Here is a 20,071-nt window from a genome sequence, read left to right as displayed (position 1 = left end):
AAATATTTTACAGGAAGTCAGTAGAGTAGCTAGTGTTGGAGAGCGATGTTTGGGAACATAGGTGAAATTGAAACTGTAAAGATGGTTGAGGTCACCAAGGAAAGTGTGAAGACTGAGAACAGAAGGTAGAGTCGAGCAAAGAACCATGAGTAACATCAGTATTTGAGGGGTGAAAGGAGAAAACAAAGCCAGGAAAGCCAATTGGAAAAGAAAGATCAGAAAGAAAAGAAAACCGGGAGTATTGTGTGTGATTGAAGCTAAGTGGGTTTCAGGAAGGTGGGTGTCATTAAAAAAATTTTTTACAAGAAATAAAATAATGTGGCTTTTGAACAGAAGCTCCTGTAATTAGCAACTAAGAAGCTTGTGGTAGCCATTTTTGCCACATTTTAATTGTAAGGGAGAAGCCAGATTAAAATGTTTGAATAGAGACTTGATCAGAGAAAGAGGATTCTGCATACAGACTTCCTTAAAGAACACTTTGACCTGAAGGATGAAGATAGGCTACTCATTAAAAGATCAAACAGGGCCAAATGTGGATCATTTTAGTATGTGAGAGACTTGACCATAATTATGGCCTGAGAGAAAAAGCCAGTGTAAAACAAGTGATTGAAAATACAAGATAAATACAGGATTATCGATGGAGCAAGTGTTATGAGGCAATGGAGCAGGATAAGTAGAAAGAATGGTGACAGAGCTTGCACTTCTCCACACGCCTAAAGAAGAGGAGAAGAGAATTGTGCAGTCAATATTGGTTATGAAGTGGCCATAAAATGGTGACTCTGTCTGTAACTGTTTAAGGCATTTATTCGGAGGTATAGCTCATTTTTTTTCAGTAAGCATTTAATTGAGGATGTGCTATGTGACTAGCACTGGGACAGTTGTTTTCACCTTTACACCGTCATTTAATCTGAAGAGAGATCTTTGATCCCAAAGAGAGGTTTAACAGTGAGGCTGTAAAGCAAGTGTGGGGATAAACTTTTGGAGGAAAATACCTGGGAAGTTTTTCAGATTACACCATCCAGCTATAGTTCTTGGCCTGAGGATAAGTTGACCTGTCTTCCAACCTTAGGAAATGACACACCTAGTGTGATTTGTGTATGTGGAGATGTGGTAGTGGGGGAGGATCGTATGGAATGCCCATATTTTGTGGCCTCTAGGTCAAAATAATTGCCTTTTCTTTAGGCATTTTGACTTATTAGCTTTGGATGTCTAACATGTCAGCTTCATCGAGCTGGTTCTAGAAAGCCATTCATAGTGGCAAAGAGCCTTAGAAAATATAGACAAAATATAGATGTGTACTGTGAAGATGAGGACCAAGGTTTCTTATTCCAGGTTTATAATTCTTTCCAAGAGGTCATGGTCATCTTCATCTGAGATTTAGTTTGAGCATGAAATTAGAAAGTTCTAGTTTGCATGTGGAATTTCATTCTGATCATGTCAGAACAATAAGGAGCATTTACGAATGTTTTCATTCCACTCTTTTGAAAGGAATTAAATACAAATTACTTAAATGTATTTAATAGATGAGAATCCTATTTTCTAAATACTGTTTGGGCTAACATAAATTCTTCTCAGTCCAATGTTTACTTTCCAATGGTCTATGTAAGATAAAGAATTGATTTTAGTTTACTGAGCCCTACTTTGCCATATTTATTTATGTAATGGTTAGTTTATAGGCTTGTTTTAATATCAACCAAAGAGTGCTTTGTTTCTATTGACTTTTCAGCTTTTCTACATTTCTCTTCTCTTCTTTTGTCCCTTTGTCCCCTTTCAGTGGGCATTGTCATTTATTTACTACCTTTAAATCTTCTGAGCCCATTCTTTTTGCTGAACTAAATCTTTAATCACTGTGGCAGGGGTTGAGGTGGTCTTATCCTCTATTCACTTAGGTAAATGGCTTATATTTCTAATTTAACAGGGGAAAGCGAGAAGGAGGAAAAACTTCTACGGGACTGACAACTGGGTTTCTTTAGGAAAGATAAATGGGTTCTTAGGAAAACAAATGGGAGATAAGAAAGTTTGTGATGTTTGTTTATGCCAGTGTGAGTGGTCTTTTTCTGTCTTCTTCATAGCCATAAAATTCCCCACCACCACCCCCAGAGAAGGTATTTATGATAGTTGAATTCTTTGGGGAGAAATCTCTTTAGACAAATAAAGGAAGTTCAGAAAAAAAAAAAATCATACACATTGTTATAATTTTGTGCTTTATGTGTTTAATTTCCCTGTCTGAAACTTCCCATAAGTTTCATAAATAAGCTGGGTTGTCTGATTGCCCCATATCTCATTGAATCAGCATTCTAGTCCTGGGAATAGGTCAGTAAAATTATACAGTTGTATCTTATTTCAGGAGGCAGTGGTACAAGTAGCGGTGGGGCACCCACCAAAGTTAGACCTTTATATGGTGTAAGCAATTAGGCACTTAATGGGGGATATTTCTATGGAAACAAAAGAAAAATAAAGAATAATGACCAGAATAGACTACAAACCCGGGGGTTTTGTTTTGTTTGTTGTTCCATTCAAAGTGTCTTTAGATGGGATAGTAAGGATGGTAGTGACAGTATCACAGTCATGGTTATTTCCTGGAGCAGAGTATGGAAGATGCAGGTTTCTAGTAAAATTTTTGAGTGATCCACAGTTATGGTGATGAATTTTTTGTGCTAATTCATCTAGCTTCAGCTTGCAGCTCTTTGGGAAAAGGGCAGTTTTAGTCCTCAGCGATGCCAAGTCAGGAGGGTAGGAGTAAAACTAGAAAGATTAATTGCCAACAAGATTGTAGGATCCAGTTTAGAAAGAGGCAAGAACAGCTCAAAGACAATGAATAGGACTAGAATCTGATAACCCACAAGGATGCATTACAGATTTTCAATAAAATATAATTTTTTTCTCTATGGTCACCCCAATTTTGATCAAAAATAGGCAAAGTAAAATTACTCTTGCTTACAAAATAAGTCTAGTTTCATTAAATTTGGCCTGGTCATTTACATAAATGTGGCAAGGATGGAAATTGACTATATAGACCTTTTGAAGTTTGCTTTGCTGGAACTTTTTTTTTTTTTTTTTTTGCGGTACGTGGGCCTCTCACTATTGTGGCCTCTTGCGTTGCGGAGCACAGGCTCCGGACGCGCAGGCTCAGCGTCCATGGCCCACGGGCCCACGGGCCCAGCCGCTCCCCGGCATGTGGGATCTTCCCAGACCGGGTCACAAACCCGTGTCCCCTGCATCAGCAGGCGGACTCTCAATCACTGCGCCACCAGGGAAGCCCATGCTGGAACTTTTTAAAGCCTCTTGAATTCGGGAAGTCAAGCCAAGAACTCGCCATCAGACTTTATTTGCAGTATCTGTAGATTTGGGTGAATTTGTCTCTTCTTAAGGTTCCCCAAATATTCTACAATTCCTGAGCTGGTCAGGAAGTTACTATCCTTACTTATTTGTAAGGCTTGGAATCCTATAAATCAGATACAACACCAGTTTTTTTAAGGAGGGCTTTGTAAGCATTGGCTTTATAAAGTCAACCTAGGGGCTTCCCTGGTGGCACAGTGGTTGAGAGTCTGCCTGCCGATGCAGGCGACACGGGTTCATGCCCCGGTCCGGGAGGATCCCACATGCCGTGGAGCAGCTGGGCCCATGAGCCATGGCCGCTGGGCCTGCGCCTCCGGAGCCTGTGCTCCGCTACGGGAGAGGCCGCAACAGTGAGAGGCCTGCGTACCACACAAAAAAATAATAATAAAAACAAAAATAAAGTCAACCTAGTTTCTTAAAACTGTATGGTTATAACTGATGCTATGCACATCATTCCCAAATATGACATTCCAGTGAAAGCTTTAGTAAAACTAATGTTTTCAATTATGTCCTGTTACAGGGAGAAAATATTCTTATTGAACTTACACAAATAACTATATTGCCAGAGTTTCTGCATTCTGGAGGGATCAGGTAACAAGAAAAAGATAAATGCTTCATTTTTACTTACAAGGTACCATCTATTCAATTATTGTGTATAGATAGCTTAAAAGAAAGAGGTTCTTTATATCAAGAAAACAGAACATTAAAAAACCAGTAACACTCTGAGAAAAAGTCAAAAAAGAAACCATAATCCTTCTTCATTAGTTCTTTCAGCTCCGCATAATTAATTCTTATTCTGTTTGATCTTGGGTTAGTGGTTTTGTGAACTCATTAGCTTTTCCATTCATTGTGGAAATCCTTATTCATTCCAGTATATGATCTTAAAGTTATTTAAGCAATGCCATTAGAAGCTTATACTTCAGAATACCTGTCATAGTCCTTTTCATGAGTCTCTGAGACAGTCCTTTTTGATGAAGATGAAGCACTTTGGCCAGTAGCTGATTGTAAGAACTTTCAGAAAAGAATCAGAGTAAAACAGTAACTATGTGTGAATCACTAAAGGCTTAAATGACTGTGGTTAAAGATCTGATGAGAGTTTATTATAAGGCAATTGAAAAGGAAATTTAGATGACTTTGTCACATACGACTTTTAAAAATAACTGGAATTACGACTGATAAAATTATAACAAGACATATTATGGATAGTAAGGACATTGTCAAATTTCTAAAAAACTTTATATAATTTCTGACATACTTACATTAATAACATATACACATACAAATATAACTAGGAATGTAAGTATCTCTACTTATTTGACAATGCTTCCCATGCAATTTAGCTTATCAAATAAACCTAATTAGTGTGACATCTCTCTTTTTACAAGGTAAGAAAAGAAATTCTTTGAAAATTTCCAGGGATCCTCTGGGAAATCTAAAGGTCAGTTCAAGGTCAATAAGACTTTATTTAGAATTTGATTTGGAGAAGTTATCAAAAATGTCAAAAGGTTTGAACACTTGATTAAACAGGATCACAGATCAATATGAAACAATACTATTCAACCAAAGTGATAATAAAAGATTTAAAAAGTAAATATAGGGGGAATGGGAAGTTAGTGTTTAAAGGGGACAGAGGTTCAGTTTAGGAAGGTGAAAAATTCAGGAGATGGATGATGGTGAGAGTTGCACAATAATGTGAATGTACTTAGTGCCACCGAACTGTATGGTTAAATATGGTTAAAATAGTATGTTTTATATTATGTGACTTTTACCCAATAAAAAATAATTTTTTAAGTAAATATAGGAGGTTATATGATTATTAAAACAAATACACAAATTAGCTCTTTTAACATTTAGAGAACTTAGTTTTGGTTCTGTTCATTTTCAGGACACGATAAAGACAACATAAAGCACAAGAAATTATTCTGGTAAGACACAGAATCTTTGTTCCTAGGTGAAAGACTCAAAAGGTAAAGAAAAACCTTTTATAATCTGTTATTAAGAGCAGACAAGTAATCCAAGAAAACCTTGTCATTTTAGTTTTACAGTGGTTATTGATAAAAATCTCCTTGTAACAAATCCATTCAATCTTAGCCAGTTTAACCACATAAGCTATTCTCTCTTGCTCTCTTCTTTCTCCTGTTTCTTTTCTACCAACTCTTTATAACTTTTTATTTCCATCAGGATTTTGTCCTTTATTTTCCTCTTTCTTGTTTTGGAACAATGTGTTGAAAACCTCTAAAAAATTACTTCAGGGCAAGATTACTCTCCTTTTTTTCCTAAATAAAAACATTCTACATTCTTTAAATACTTTGCATAGGATTTTTTTCTTCAATCTTATTAGTCTTAGTTCTATCCACACATACTGTTTACAATTCTTTTTTTGGGGGGTTGCATTGGGTCTTCGTTGCTGCACACAGACTTTCTCTAGTTGTGGTGAGCAGGAGCTACTCTTCGTTGAGGTGCCTGGGCTTCTCATTGTGGTGGCTTCTCTTTTTGTGGAGCATGGGTTCCAGGTGTGTGGGCTTCAGTAGTGGGCTCGGTAGTTGTGGCTTGTGGGCTCTAGAGAACAGGCTCCATACAGGCTCAGTAGTTGTGGCTCTCAGGCTCTAGAGTGCAGGCTCAGTAGTTTAGGGGCATGGACTTAGTTGCTCCATGGCATGTAGGATCTTCCTGGACCAGGGATCGAACCCATGTCCCCTGCATTGGCAGGCAGATTCTTAACCACTGCAACACCAGGGAGGTCCTGTTTACAACTCTTAACACTTAGTGACCTCAATTTCCAGAGAAAAAGAACATGCAGGCAATGTGAACTGTCTGCTACAAACCAGCATTCTTTAGTATACTGGCAAGTTTATGAATACACAGTTTCATAATGTATAGAGGCATATGCTTCTTTATAGTAAAATATCTCAATATGGCAGCCTCCAGAGTGATTGATGAGTTCCAACCATCCTATTCTCATCACCAAACTCTTGGGGAGGAAAACTTTTTCCTCTACCCACTTATATTAAGGGACTGGGGTACTGCAAATTAAGCCGACAAAAAAGACAGATTAGCAAGAGAAAAAAAAAAGTTTGTTTGGACATGGGAGTACACAAATGAAGTGGCTCATTAAACAGCTAAGATTAGGGGCTTATATATCTAACTTAAAAGTAGAAAGGCAGGGGTGAGAAAAGGATTCTCAGAAAAAGATGGGTTTCTTTAGAAAAAATACATGGGTTCTTAGAGGAAAAAACAGAGATAAGAAAGTTTGTGATAATGTTTGTTTATGCAGGTGCAAGTGGTCTTTTCTCACCTTCTTCATGGCCACAAAAATCCCCTGGAAAAGGGATTTATGATAGCTGAATTCTTTGGGGAGTCTCTGCCTTTAGACAGAGAAGAGGAGTTCAGAATAAAGGTTCTTCACAGAGGTATATTCTGGATCTCTTTCCACAGTCCATTGCAGCTTTATCCACGTGGACTTCCGTGACTGTCCTACTCTGTAATGCAAGATGTAATTCCTGAAAGCCTCATACCTAATGACAGTGAGGCCTAGTGTATTACATATAGCATATATTGTGTATTTTTTAAACCACTGGATAGTTGAACTGATTAGGCTTTCGAGTTATATTTATTTATTTTTAAGCCACTATGTGTTGTAAGAAATACATGAAAGACATCAGAGACCCTGGCTTACTCTGGTCTCTCACAAAGTTATATAATCTAGTCTTTTCTTTGAAATTTATTTTTTTCTTAGGTAAAATGAGGATAATAATAAACCATTCCTACAAGATTGATGAAAGATAATGAGATAAAGGAGAATGAAAGAACTTGGCATAGTGTTTGATACATAGTAGGGATTCACTAAATTTCAGTTGAATCTAAATCTAGTTGAACCCAAATTTTTGATGATGGCAATGAACTAACCCATTATGTTTTCTCCCTGTTTCCATTCATTTCTTGTCTTACTTTTAACAGTTTTAATTATAGTGGAGATGTAATAGTGTGGTCTATTTTTTTCACTTAACATTATCTGATATATATTTACACTGCATTTGTACCATGTTATCCCTCTTAAGGTCACTACGCCATGTTGTCACTAAAAATCAGTCAAGTGGAATCACACAGTCATTTGCCAGTGCTAGTTATTTGTTTGGCAAGGTGGAAGCTTATACTTTTAGATTGCAAATTAATGGCTAAGTTAATCTTCCTTTTTTAATTAAGGAAAGTCAACTAACCATAAATGTTGATTAAACAGATGATGGTACTGAAAGCAGCATATAGATAATATATGTTACACAAATTACTTAGCCTGTGTGTCTTCATGAAGAGTAAAGAGAAAATCAAGGTGATTATCTGAAATCTATAGGCTCAAAGTCTAACAAAACAATGTTTACCTCAACCACATTTGTGAATTTTTGCAGGGATTATCTGTCTAATTGCTCCAATAATCCACTTAGGTCCTTAAAATTTTATCTAAACCCTCTTTGTTTTAGTCATTAGAAATGATTATTTTCCCTTCACTATTTTATACATGTAAATATTGAGAAGATAAATGACAGAGTGATTACTAAGCTCTTTACAGGAAGTACCGAGAATAAAGGCAAAATACAAAAATAAAGTTTTAAACTGCTCACATTATTTTGGATGGGAATTTTCTTGTTGTTCTTGGTCAATATTTCTTAGTCTTACAACAAACCTTAGAGAATCAGCATCCTAAGTTATTTCTGCAGGATGTAAATTCATCTGTTCTTCCTCCAGATAAGTTATTTATTTTAGAGAAAAATCAATGTTGAGGTTGAGACTTTATCAGGTTAAAAAGCAGCTTAAATCCAGTGATGAAAGTGTTATCTCTCATTTGCACCCACTATTAGTTTGAATTCAGGTATTTGTGAACCTCTAGAAATATTTACTTTTTTGCTTATCTTCCTGCTGGTCTTATGGTCAAAGAAGAAAGGGGTATAATATTTATTGTCTAAGTGCCAAGTATTAATTAAATCATTTGATGGTTACAGACACTAAAGAAAAGGAATAAAAAGGAGATATTTTGTTCCTCTGCAAAAATAAAAGAGCTGGCACTCCATTCATTTGGTATTCTACTCCATTTGGTAAGGACTCTTTTCCTCTTGCTTTCACTGTTTATGTTCAAACATCTAGATGCATTTTTCAGATTGCCTTTGGAGACTGCCTGTGAGGATAGGGATTTACATTCATTTTCAAAGATCACAGCATCTCGTTGCAGAGAACGTTCATTCTACTATGAAATGCAGCAGTCTATATGAAAAATATGCAAGTGTCACTTGAAATCTAAGCTCTTAAATGAGAAAGAGGACATCTGGTTATACTGCTTGTGCTCCCTATACACCCACAGTCTGGAAACTTGCAGAAAATTTTCTTAGCAAGTAACCAAACAACTACACAGTACAATAAAACCTCACCCACCATTGATTCAAAGATGTAAAACAACCTTAAAGAGAGGAAGTTTAGAGTCATCAATTTTGTAATACAAACTTGTAAGAATTTAGAAACTATGAGTAAAGGTTACTTGAACAATATCTTTGGAGGAATTTTGCAAAATATCTAAGAAAATAAAATAGTGTATGATATTTTAAACAATTTACAATTCTGACCTGTTCATTACTTGGGAGTTGACATCTCCAAGCCAGTCTTGATCGGTTCATATTATGAAGGATTTTATTGCACATTCCATTTTCTGCCAGGGACACTCTTTTCTCAGATACTCATGTGACCTGCTTCTTTATTTTCCTTTAAGTCTCTACTCAAGTATCCCTACATAAAATAGCATCCCCCCTGTCCCCAGAGCACATTCTACCTTTTACCCTGTCTTTTTTTTTTTTTTTCTCCTTAGCCCTTACCACTATTTAACAATCTGTGTATTTATTTGTTTGCTGACTCTCATCTTCCACTAAAATGTAATCTTTATGAGACCAGGGACTTTACTGGTTTTATTCATTCTTTGTTCCCAGTGTCTATAGCAGCTCCTGGCACATAGAAGGTACACAATAAATATTTGTGGAAAAAAGGAACAAATGGAATTTGCCTGACTCTGAAGCAAAAAAAAAAAAAAAAAAAAAAAAAAAAAAAGACTAAGGAAAAGACGTAAATTGATAAATAACTGGTAGAACAATAACACAGAAAAGGGCCTCTTTCTATTTGTGCCTGATGTTCTCAAATCTATTTGATGTTTGTTTTTTGCTGGGCTTGAAATGTAGGCATTCAGCCAAAAGGCTGCATGCTGACTAATGAGATAGAGATACAGATCTAGCCCAGCAATATTCATATGTTCTATATGCATTCATTTTTCTCTAGTGACATTTTAATATATTTTGGTGAAGATATTCCCAAGATAATGAAGATATGTTGAGTGAGCATTGAAAGTGATGAGTTTTTTTTTCCATTATCAAAGACAAATACAGGTGTGTAATATATGCAGAGCATTGAAAGTGAGGAAAGAAAATGAGAGAACCCTAAGTAATGAAAAGAAATTAAAGCTCTCCAGTAATGAAAAGGAAGGCCAAACTGAAAACATAAATCTCTAGACTCAGCAAGGATTTATACTGATGTGGAGTGAGTGGACCAATGGCTTTCATGATGGGACTCATTTTGAAAAAAATGTCATTTCCACTGCCAAATAGAGTTCATGGTTTAGCGAAAATTTTGTCTTCAGTCTAATCACATGAGCCAAATTCTGGCCTCATATATTCTGATATGAGGAATGAACCAATTCCTGAGGTTATTTGTGAGATTCTAAGAATAATATCAAGGAGGGTGGTCCCAGCTAAAGTGAGATCTTGGTGTATTTGCCTTAGGTCTTATGTTACAGTCTGGAACTTCTGTGTAACATGACATTAACAGAATAAAGACCATTTAATTCAAGACTGCTTTAGAATCTGTCCAAATGACCATGAAAGATATCAACTCACTTATAATGCAGTCCTGATGGCCAGACCATAGCGTATGTGCTGGTTTTAGCAGAGACTTAGAATAACAAGGCAAAGGGGAATCTAGACAGGTCATTTTCAAGCAGGACCAAATCTAAATCAATTCAGAGAAGTATCATCAGTTGTGGGGTTTGGGCTGTAAAGAACAACTATCACTGATCTATTTTTTTTTTGAAATTGACCATGTTAAAGTAAATCAGATTAGAACATCTCCTCTAATACTGGCTATATACTAGCAAAATTAGGGCAAATAGTTGACACAGTTTATACCTGAGGGTATTGATGATTCACATGAATCCAACTGTTTTATTGGGAGGATGGGGAAACTCTCTGGATGGTAAGCATAGCAGTAGCAGCTAATACAAATAATGCTCACATAGTGTAGGTCATCCTACCTTGGTCTGCTATATATTGGGTTCCATATATTACACAATAAAATTTGACTTCAGTCTTTTTCAAAAACTTTAGGGAGTGGGCTGTTTAATTCAGTCACTAATAAATTGATTTCCAGTTCTTTTGGTTGGAATAAGTGAATATTCATAGAAATAGAGAAATAAAAATGGAAGCCAAAGAGTAGATGTAAAGACAGATGCACAACACTATACTCAGGAGGAATATATTTTAAGTTTAACAAGATTGTTATAAATCATGTTGTCATCCCCTTGAGAGAGCCTCTCTGGACGTTTCTGCCTGCAAGTCTTCCAATTATTGTTGTAGATTTATCCAGGCTTTGTTTTTTTGTTTGTTTATAGAAAACGGTACAAATTGATGTCAGAAGATGTCACTTGTTTCAAGTTCTAGCCAGTATTTCCATTTACTCTGATCTGAATTCTCCCAAAGTGGTCCACTTGAGAGAGCCTCTCTGGGCGTTTCTGCCTGCAAGTCTTCCAATTATTGTTGTAGATTTATCCAGGCTTTGTTTTTCTTGTTTGTTTATAGAAAATGGTAGAAATTGATGTCAGAAGATGTCACTTGTTTCAAGTTCTAGCCAGTATTTCCACTTGCTCTAATCTGAATTCTCCCAAAGTGGTCCACTTCCAAAAGCAAATATAGAGCACAAAACAATAAATCATGATCTGAAATACAGTATACATTTGAAAAGCTTATTCTTTTATCTTATCAAATGAGTGGCACTTTTGCCAAGATAAATAAAATATGTTTTCTACATGATATTTGATGAGTATAATATTCTTTCTTAAGTTAAAATTAATTTAATTTCATTGTTATTAGAATAAAATATATAGAATGCAGAATAGAAAACAAAATAGAATTGGGTCTCAATAAACTTCCAACATGCCTTTCTCTTATAGCTGCATATGAAAAGGGAAAAAAAGCAATATAAACGCTTGTTTTCCTGAAACACCATCTGTTATTTCTGTTTGAATTAAGCTCAGTGCTCTAAAGGTTATGGATACTGTACAGTAATTAGCACCACTGTGGGAAATGTTTTTACTTCTATGCATTAGAGTTCCCCAATTATACAAGTATAGAATTCCAAGATGATCTCTTTTATCAGAGGTGTGACTAAATTTCTTTCTTGTGCTATAATATCAGCAAAGTAATACTGCATTCAATGTTCTTGCTCTGAAATGCAAATAAAATAAGAGCTTTGTTTTACATGTTTTACATCTCATTGTTGTTTTCTCTGTGTCACATATACAGACATTTTGAAGAGAGTGATCATCAAATTGTTATCAAATACCTGTAAAATTCTTTTGATTTTTATACCTTAGGGAAATTAATTGTCTTATATTAATTTTTTTTTTTTTTTTTTTTGCGGTACGCCGGCCTCTCACTGATGTGGCCTCTCCAGTTGCGGAACACAGGCTCCGGACGCGCAGGCCCAGCGGCCATGGCTCACAGGCCCAGCCGCTCCGCGGCACGTGGGATCCTCCCGGACCGGGGCACGAACCCACGTCCCCTGCATTGGCAAGCAGACTCCCAACCACTGCGCCACCAGGGAAGCCCTGTCTTATACTAATTAATCAGAAAATTAGATTCCCTTCCCCAAAGGGAGGCCAAAAAATTTTAAGTACTTATAAATACTGTATGAATATCAATATATGTTTCATACATAATTCCCCCACCCCCACCCCATTCTTTGGGAGCAGTGGTCCAGAAATATTTAATTGCATGGCATGGGGTTATAGCTATTTTACATTGAGGTTATGTCTGTCCTTAACTTACAATTAAAGTGACAAATTTAAGAGTTATGTTTCTCAAGCACTGCTCTTGTAATATTTTTAAAAAATTGTTTGAAACAAACCAAAAAAGAAAACTAAATTGTGTTTATACATAGGTCAAAGCTATTCAAATTAGGACTTTGACTATAAATTCCAAGAGAGTAAAGAGTATTCGAAAATTCACAAAACTCTGTCGAGTCCAGCAGTGGTCTGGCCATGAGCTTCACCAGGGTCAGTGCTATGTCATTGGTGGCTCTGCTCAGTGTCAGGGATTGCCACCTGGTTAATTCAGCCAGTAGTGGCGATGATAACTAAGGTAGGTGTACACTTGGTATGTACTGAGTGCATTACATAAATTAACTCATTCAATTATAACAACAAATTTTGTACAGTAGGTACCATTATCTCCATTTCACGGATGGGGAAAGTGAAGTTACATACTCTGTGATGCTAGGGAAGTAAGTGGTGGATCTGAACCCAGACAACCTCACCTCAAGGTAAGTCTGTGCTTTTAACCTACCTAAGAACGGCAGTCAGCAGCTGAGATTTGCCTTAGGACTGTCATAAAAGGCAAACTTCATAAAAGAAGGCCAGGGCTCATTCTCTACAATAATAATAGCAAAGCCTTAGATGGCACTCTCTCTACACCGAGCACTTTATCTCTAGCAATTAATTTAATCTTCCTAACACCCCTAAGAATAAGGTTCTCTTTTTTTAAAATTTTTTTTATTTTTTTTTATTTTTGGCTGTGTTGGGTCTTCGTTGCTGCACGCCAGCTTTCTTTAGCTGCGGTGAGTGGGGGCTACTCTTCGTTGTGGTGTGCGGGCTTCTCATGGCGGTGGCTTCTCTTGTTGTGGAGCACAGGCTCTAGGTGCACAGGCTTCAGTAGTTGTGGCTCGCGGGTTCTAGAGCACAGGCTCAGTAGTTGTGGCGCATGAGCTTAGTTGCTCTGCAGCATGTGGGATCCTCCTGGACCAGGGCTTGAATCCATGTCCCCTGCATTGGCAGACAGATTCCTAACCACTGTGCCACCAGGGAAGCCCAACGTTCTCTTTTTATTTTTACTTTATAGTCGTGGAAACTGAGACACAAAGAGATTAAATAGGTTGCCTACAACTGCATTATAGAGGCAGAGGAAGGCTTTGAGCTCAGGTGGTCTGATTCTACAGTACATTTTCTTTGCTATTATGGGATACTGTATCATGTTTTGGAAATTTAAAACCTAAGAAAATTATGGGCAAAATTAAGTTTATGGTAGTCAAGTTTAGGGGAAGGAGGAGGAAACATATAAAGGGCCATTTATTTATTTATTTATTTCCCTTTCTTCTAATGTATTAAACAGTTTTGAGGGCTTCTCTGGTGGCGCAGTGGTTAAGAATCCACCTGCCAATGCAGGGGACACGGGTTCGAGCCCTGGTCCGGGACGATCCCACATGCCGCAGAGCAACTAAGCTCGTGCGCCACAACTACTGAGCTCGCGTGTAACAACTACTGAAGACCGCGTGCAACAAGGGAAGCCACCACAATGAGAAACCTGCACACCACAAACGAAGAGCAGCCCTTGCTTGCCGCAACTAGAAAAAGTCCATGTGCAGCAACGAAGACCCAACACAGCCAAAAATAAATAAATAAAATTTTAAAAAAAAGAATAATAATGAAAGATAATGAGAATGTCCCTTGTCTGTACAACACTTCATTAATTTAATGCTATCTTTAGATTCCCAGCTTCTTGCTATACATTACATGATATACTGTGCTATTTACCGTAGTCCAGAAATTGCAGAAACGCTAACACATGTACTCAGGAACTTCTGTTACATTCTCTGAAGGCTCTGTCTATATATGAGAATTATTTAACAAAACATGGTTTATAAAGTCCAAGTTACTAGAATGAAGGTTTTGCACAGGCAGCTCTTAACATGAAAATGAGATTCATTCCCAAAAAACCATTCCACACCATTTTGGATGCTGTCTCCACTTTCATGTCTTCTAGCCATCACCTCTGCCCTGTGCAATTATCCTTTCCCCTAGACTGCTTCTACAGAGATATTTCCTCTATGTGTTCAAGTGCTTTTTAAAAATTCAAATTCAATAAAATGGAAGAAATATATCAAAAATATCAATGACAATAATACACTGGCACTCTACAATTTAATCTACATTTACCTTCTTGTTTTAATACTTGTAATAGGTTAAATTGTGTCCCCCACCAATTCATATGTTGAAGTCCTAACCTTGAATACCTCAGAATGTGACCTATTTGGAGACAGGGTCTTAACAGAGTTAATCAAATTAAAATGAGCTTATTAGGGTGGGCCCTAATCCAGTATGACTGTTATAAGGAGAGGAAATTTGGACACAGACACACACTGAGGGAAGACAATATGAAGAGATACAGAGAGAAGATAGACATTTCCAAGCCAAAGAGAGATTGTGGAACATAGCTTTCCCTCAAAGCCCTCAGAAGAAACCAATCTTGCTGATAATATTATCTCAGACTTGTAGTCCCCAGAAGTGTGAGATAATAAATTTCTGTTATTTAAGCCACCCAGTTTGTGGTACTTTGTTATAGCAGCCCTAGCAAACTAATGCAGTACTCTTAGATTAAAATTAGCAAAAAAAAATTTCAAACAGCTTAGCCAAAAAATAGAATTTAAGAAAGGAGACTGGGACACCTCATAGATTCCAAGAAAGTCTGGACAACCAGCCCCAGCCTACAGAGACTAGGGAACACCAGGAGCTCAGGCAGCATCTCCCCATCTCATTCTCTCTGTCCCACAGGCCACATCATCTCTCATTCCTTTCTCTTTCTTGCGGACAGATCACTGTATCACACACATGACTGTACCAAAGGCTACAAAAGGTGCAGGTCCCATAAACTAACAAATACTTATTAATATTAAGTTTAAATCTCAATTCCAAACCCATAGGAGACAGAATCTGATAGACCTGACGTAGGTCAGGCATCTATCCCTGTTTCAATCAGCTACGGCCAGGAAGGCAGGGCTACGTAGGATAAACATAGCTTTGGGGAGTAGGACCACATTGCGACTGTTATGGACTTTAAGGACTTTTGTCTTCATAGACCCCATCATCCCTAAACACAATTAGTAAAAATTATGTTCTATGATTACATTGATTTAAAGATATAATTATACATTAAAACATTTTCTTTGACATGAAATTAATTTTTCTCCTGATTTTAAAGAATTAAGACATTTTCATGGGCCTCAAAAAGTATTCTGGTCCTAGGTACTGGGCCTGCTGTGCCTCATATAGCTTTTTTTTAGTGAAGTGGACTTTTTAGACAAAGAGGGAGTATGTATGTATAGCTACACATTTCTATTTAGCTAGGCTTTTCAAAGTCTGTTCTCATCATTTTTCCAGTAAGACACTTGTAACTTGTGTTGTTGTTAATGATGATACAAGTAATATCAATGCTGGAGAGGATATTTTTCCTCGTGTGTTCCTCCATCTAATGCCTTTCAGATTTATAACTGACAGTGGTTGACTTCCACCTCCTGATTCCCATATGGTCTCAAGGGTGTAGAATAACCTGGAGGCTTGTGATAGAAAAGACTTGGGGTAAATTATTTAAGCTCCTGGACAGAGCTGAGTAAGTATTTTCAAATCCCTTCTCTAACAACACACAGGGTTATATTTTATCAGCTATATCCATGATAACATCTCACTGAAGCATATGTCATTAGTCCATCTTTCATAAGTAAAATAAATCAAGAAGTCCACTTATTCACTAGAAATACATATATCTTGCCTCTTACATGACATTTAATTATGGGTCAAGTTGTACAACTGTAGAGGTGTGTTTTCTGTGCTAGAGGTATAAAGGGGTTTCTAATACTTATTCAACTTCTCTATTATATGCCAATTTTGAGTGCGTTTATCTGTGCTAGCAATAATGATAGAAATGAAGTAACAAAAGCAGGGTGACAAGTGTGCGATTATCTTCTGGGTTTCAAATTTAACAGGTTGGACATATGACGAGATTGAATATGAGCATTGCACCTGAGTGACTATTTCACGAAGCTTTCAAGTGGGACTACTAGCAAATGACTGACACACCCAGTGAGGCACAACTTTGGGGGAAAAAAAGGTCAGTTCTTATAGACTTGTGGGTTACAGAAGTAGCAGTAGTTTCACAGAAATTTGGGTGGCTGATTTTGAGAAATCAAATAAAACTAAGACTCTGCAAAATGCCACGAGTCACTCAATGGAGTCATTGCTTATGTTAGTAGGTATTGGTTATTCATTGTCATTTTAGGCTGTACACACAAACATGTGTTGCATTCACCCTGGGAACTTCCGTCTTTGAGAGCAAAGGATCACTCTCTACATCAATAAAATAAGTATGAAAAAGTGAAGCAGAACTAGAGTGGCTTTGGGACTTAATCTGGAAATCTGATGGGGATGATCGTTAATTTCATGTGTCAACTTGACTAGACTATGTGGTGCCCAGATATTTGGTCAAATGTTATTTTGGATGTGTCTGTGAGGGTGTTTCTGGATGAGGATAAGATTTGAATTGGTAGAATGAGTAAAGCAGGTTGCCCACCCTAATGTGGGTGGCCTTCATCCAACCAGTTGAAGACCTGAATAGAATAAAAAAGCTAACCCTCCCTTAGTAGGAGGGAGTTCCTTCTGCCTGACTGCTTTGAGCTGGGACATCAGTCTTTTCTGGCCTTCCACCTGAACTAAAATATCATCTTTTCTTGGGTCTTGAGCCTTTCAGCTTTCAGAATGGAACTACACGAACTACACCGTCAGTTCTTCTGGGTCTCCAGCTTGCCAGCTGCAGATCTTGGGACTTCTCGGCTTCTGTAACAACGTGAGCCAATTCCTTATAGTAAATCTGTTTATACATAGATATATGTCTGTCTATCTATCTACCTACCTACCTACCTACCTACATCCTCTTGGTTCTATTTCTCTGGAGAACTCTAATACAATGAGTCATATTAAGTAAAGCTCAATCTAAGTTTCTTCCTTGTAACATATTTACTTTTAATAATTTAGCCAAAGTGAAACTAGCACATTGTAGACTCTCAAATGGATTTATTATAAGGGAAAAAAATGAAACAGAAGTTACAACTTCTATGATCAGACATCTTTTCAGAATGGAAGCCTTTGTTTCAACCTAATCATCTATTTTTTAAATGGACTAGATTAGGGCTTTCAAACTAGTGAGCAGTAGCACACTTCTTCATAGTGAATGAGGTACCATGAAAAGTTGAAACTTGAACGGCAGCTGAGGGCATGTGGGGAGAGCAGGGCAGGGATGGGTCACCTGCCCTGAAGGTCTTCACCAGAAGCAGTGCTCTCTTGCGTCCACCAGAAGTGGGCTTTGCCCAGGCACTGGGGTGCTCTTGTGTGGTGCCCCAGACCAGGGAGATGAACCTGTTAACCAAAGTGCAGCTGGTTGACAAGCTGAATGAATGCGAGGCTGGTACTATGGTGATAGCTGAGGCATCATGGCACTCCGAGTACAAGGACAGTGCCTGGATCTTCCTGGGAGGCCTTTCTTATGAATTGACTGAAGGAGATAGCCTCTGTGTATTCTCCCAGTACTGGGAGATTGTTAGCATTATTCTCGTGCAGGACAGGAAGACAGGGAAGTCTAAAGGATTCTTCTTTATCTTCTATGAGGACCAGAGGAGTACAAGTTTGACCATTGACAATTTTAATGGAATCAAGATCAAGGGAAGAGTTATCCGAGTCAACCACATACCTAGCTACCATCCCGTCCCCCTCAGTCCTCAGAGGATGCAGATGATGCCACCAGAAAGCTCTGGGAGAGGGGCTATGGGGCTCAGATCCCCTTGTCTAGTTCATCTGAAAGCTTGGATGATGAGGCACTCTCAGAATGGCACAAATGGGAAAAACAGAGAAGAAAGAATATCAAAGTGAATACTGATATACAAGTTAAAGATGAAGAGGAACAAATAAGCCATGGTCCTTGCCAGCCAGAGGCCAGATTTAAAAAAAGAGGATGCTCTAGGCTCCCATAAACCTACCAAGGTTAAGCTAGAGTCTACAGAGGGCACGAAGCCCTAACACCCAGCCACCCCGAGGCCGGGATGGCTGCTGCAGGGGACAGCTTACTGCAGGGTACGGAGGGATCTGGAGAGGGGGCTGAGGAAGGAGAACCCAGGCTCTGAGTCCACCTGCCCTTGATCAGAGACCAGAGGAGGAAAGAGAAGAAGAGCAGGGATTGGGACAGAGGTGAAGCTCAGATAGATTTTAGCTGATATGAAGGCACAGCCACACATATTCTCCAATCCCAGTGACCACGGGCTAGACCAAGGCTGCAGCCTGCTTAGATCCTTAAAGTTTGAAATGAAATGTGATATTTAAAATGCTATGGGACTGGAATTAATTTATTAATTTTGTATAATTTTATAATATAAAGTCATTAATATATATTAATTTTATTCATTAAAATTTTATTAATTTTATGTAGTTTTAATTATTATTAAATTTATGGTTTATTAATTATATGTTAATAAATTAATTTAATAGAATTTCTTTAAAATTTGAGCATCATTTGTTTTGTTCTGTATTCCTACAACCATTCAAAATTTTACAACAGTTGAAATTACATTACCAGATTTGTATGGCTCCTTTGATAAACTCCTGAGATTTTTTTTTTCAGTGGATTTTTTCTTTCGTCATTTCTTTCTTTCTTATCTGCCTTGGGTCTTAGTCGCAGCACCCACATGCGGGATCTTTTGTTGAGGTGTGCGGACTCTTTGTTGCGGTACGCGGGCTTCTCTCTAGTTGTGGCGGCCGGTTTTCTCTCTCTAGTTGTGGCGCGCGGGCTCCAGGGCGTGTGGGCTCTGTAGTTTGCGGCATACGGGCTCTCTCATTGAGGTGCTGGAGCTCAGTAGTTGTGGCACCCAGGCTTAGTTGCCCCGCAGCAAGTGGGATCTTAGTTCCCCGACCAGGGATCGAACCCTAGTCCCCTGCATTGGAAGGTAGATTCTTTATCACTGACCACCAGGGACGTCCTGATAAACTCCTGAGATTTTGATGCCTAAGATTTAAGAGTAGTTCTCTGTGGTGATCCACCATGTAGTAACTCCCCTCCCATAGTATTTGGCTTAAATATTACCATTTTCTAGGTAGCAGGATGTGCAAAAGTTAGAAGCTCTAGATGATCTCTATAGTCTTTTATGGTTCTAAGCTCTTTAGGCTACCATGGAAGAATTTCAGCCAGCAGAGAGGGAACTGATTAATATTATGTGATTTTTCTAATAAGCAGTAAAACATATTTAAAATATTTAGGTTTCTGCTCCTATATGATTTTATATATCAGTAGTCATGGAAATTGTTTTTTTTTTCCACTGTACCTTCAGCTAATGATAAAGGGCAAAGAATATTCTTACAGAAAGTAGTATCAGTTGAGATACATGACTAATCATGGTTGATTAAAATAGATTATTTCTGATCGCATATTCTTGCTATCCTTCTCTACTTCATATATACATATATGTGTGTGTGTGTGTGTGTGTGTGTGTGTGTGTGTGTGTATTCCAAGAAAGCATGGTATTTTATTATATCTCACAAGAAGTTGCTTACCTGCTAGGGAGC

The 20,071-nt window shown here is 37.8% G+C and overlaps 1 protein-coding gene and 1 pseudogene across 2 annotated transcripts in view; both read left to right on the top strand.

The window, feature by feature from the left end:
* Window positions 1–20,071, top strand: part of SAMSN1 (SAM domain, SH3 domain and nuclear localization signals 1) — a 455,109-nt gene that overhangs the window by 161,907 nt on the left and 273,131 nt on the right. The window contains exons 2-6 of one of the 2 annotated variants that reach the window (XM_067739226.1): window positions 3,860–3,930; window positions 5,225–5,264; window positions 8,334–8,426; window positions 12,094–16,577; window positions 17,214–17,309. The gene's annotated coding sequence lies outside the window, so the exon portion shown is untranslated. Of the gene's footprint in view, window positions 1–3,859; window positions 3,931–5,224; window positions 5,265–8,333; window positions 8,427–12,093; window positions 17,310–20,071 lie in introns of both variants that reach the window. The other variant, XM_067739225.1, reaches the window with a different exon arrangement.
* On the top strand, window positions 17,401–18,867 carry LOC137224549 (RNA-binding motif protein, X-linked 2 pseudogene; annotated as a pseudogene).

This window comes from Pseudorca crassidens, chromosome 5, assembly GCF_039906515.1.
Source record: "Pseudorca crassidens isolate mPseCra1 chromosome 5, mPseCra1.hap1, whole genome shotgun sequence".
NCBI lineage: Eukaryota > Metazoa > Chordata > Mammalia > Artiodactyla > Delphinidae > Pseudorca > Pseudorca crassidens.
This window is presented reverse-complemented; position numbering and strand designations above follow the sequence as displayed.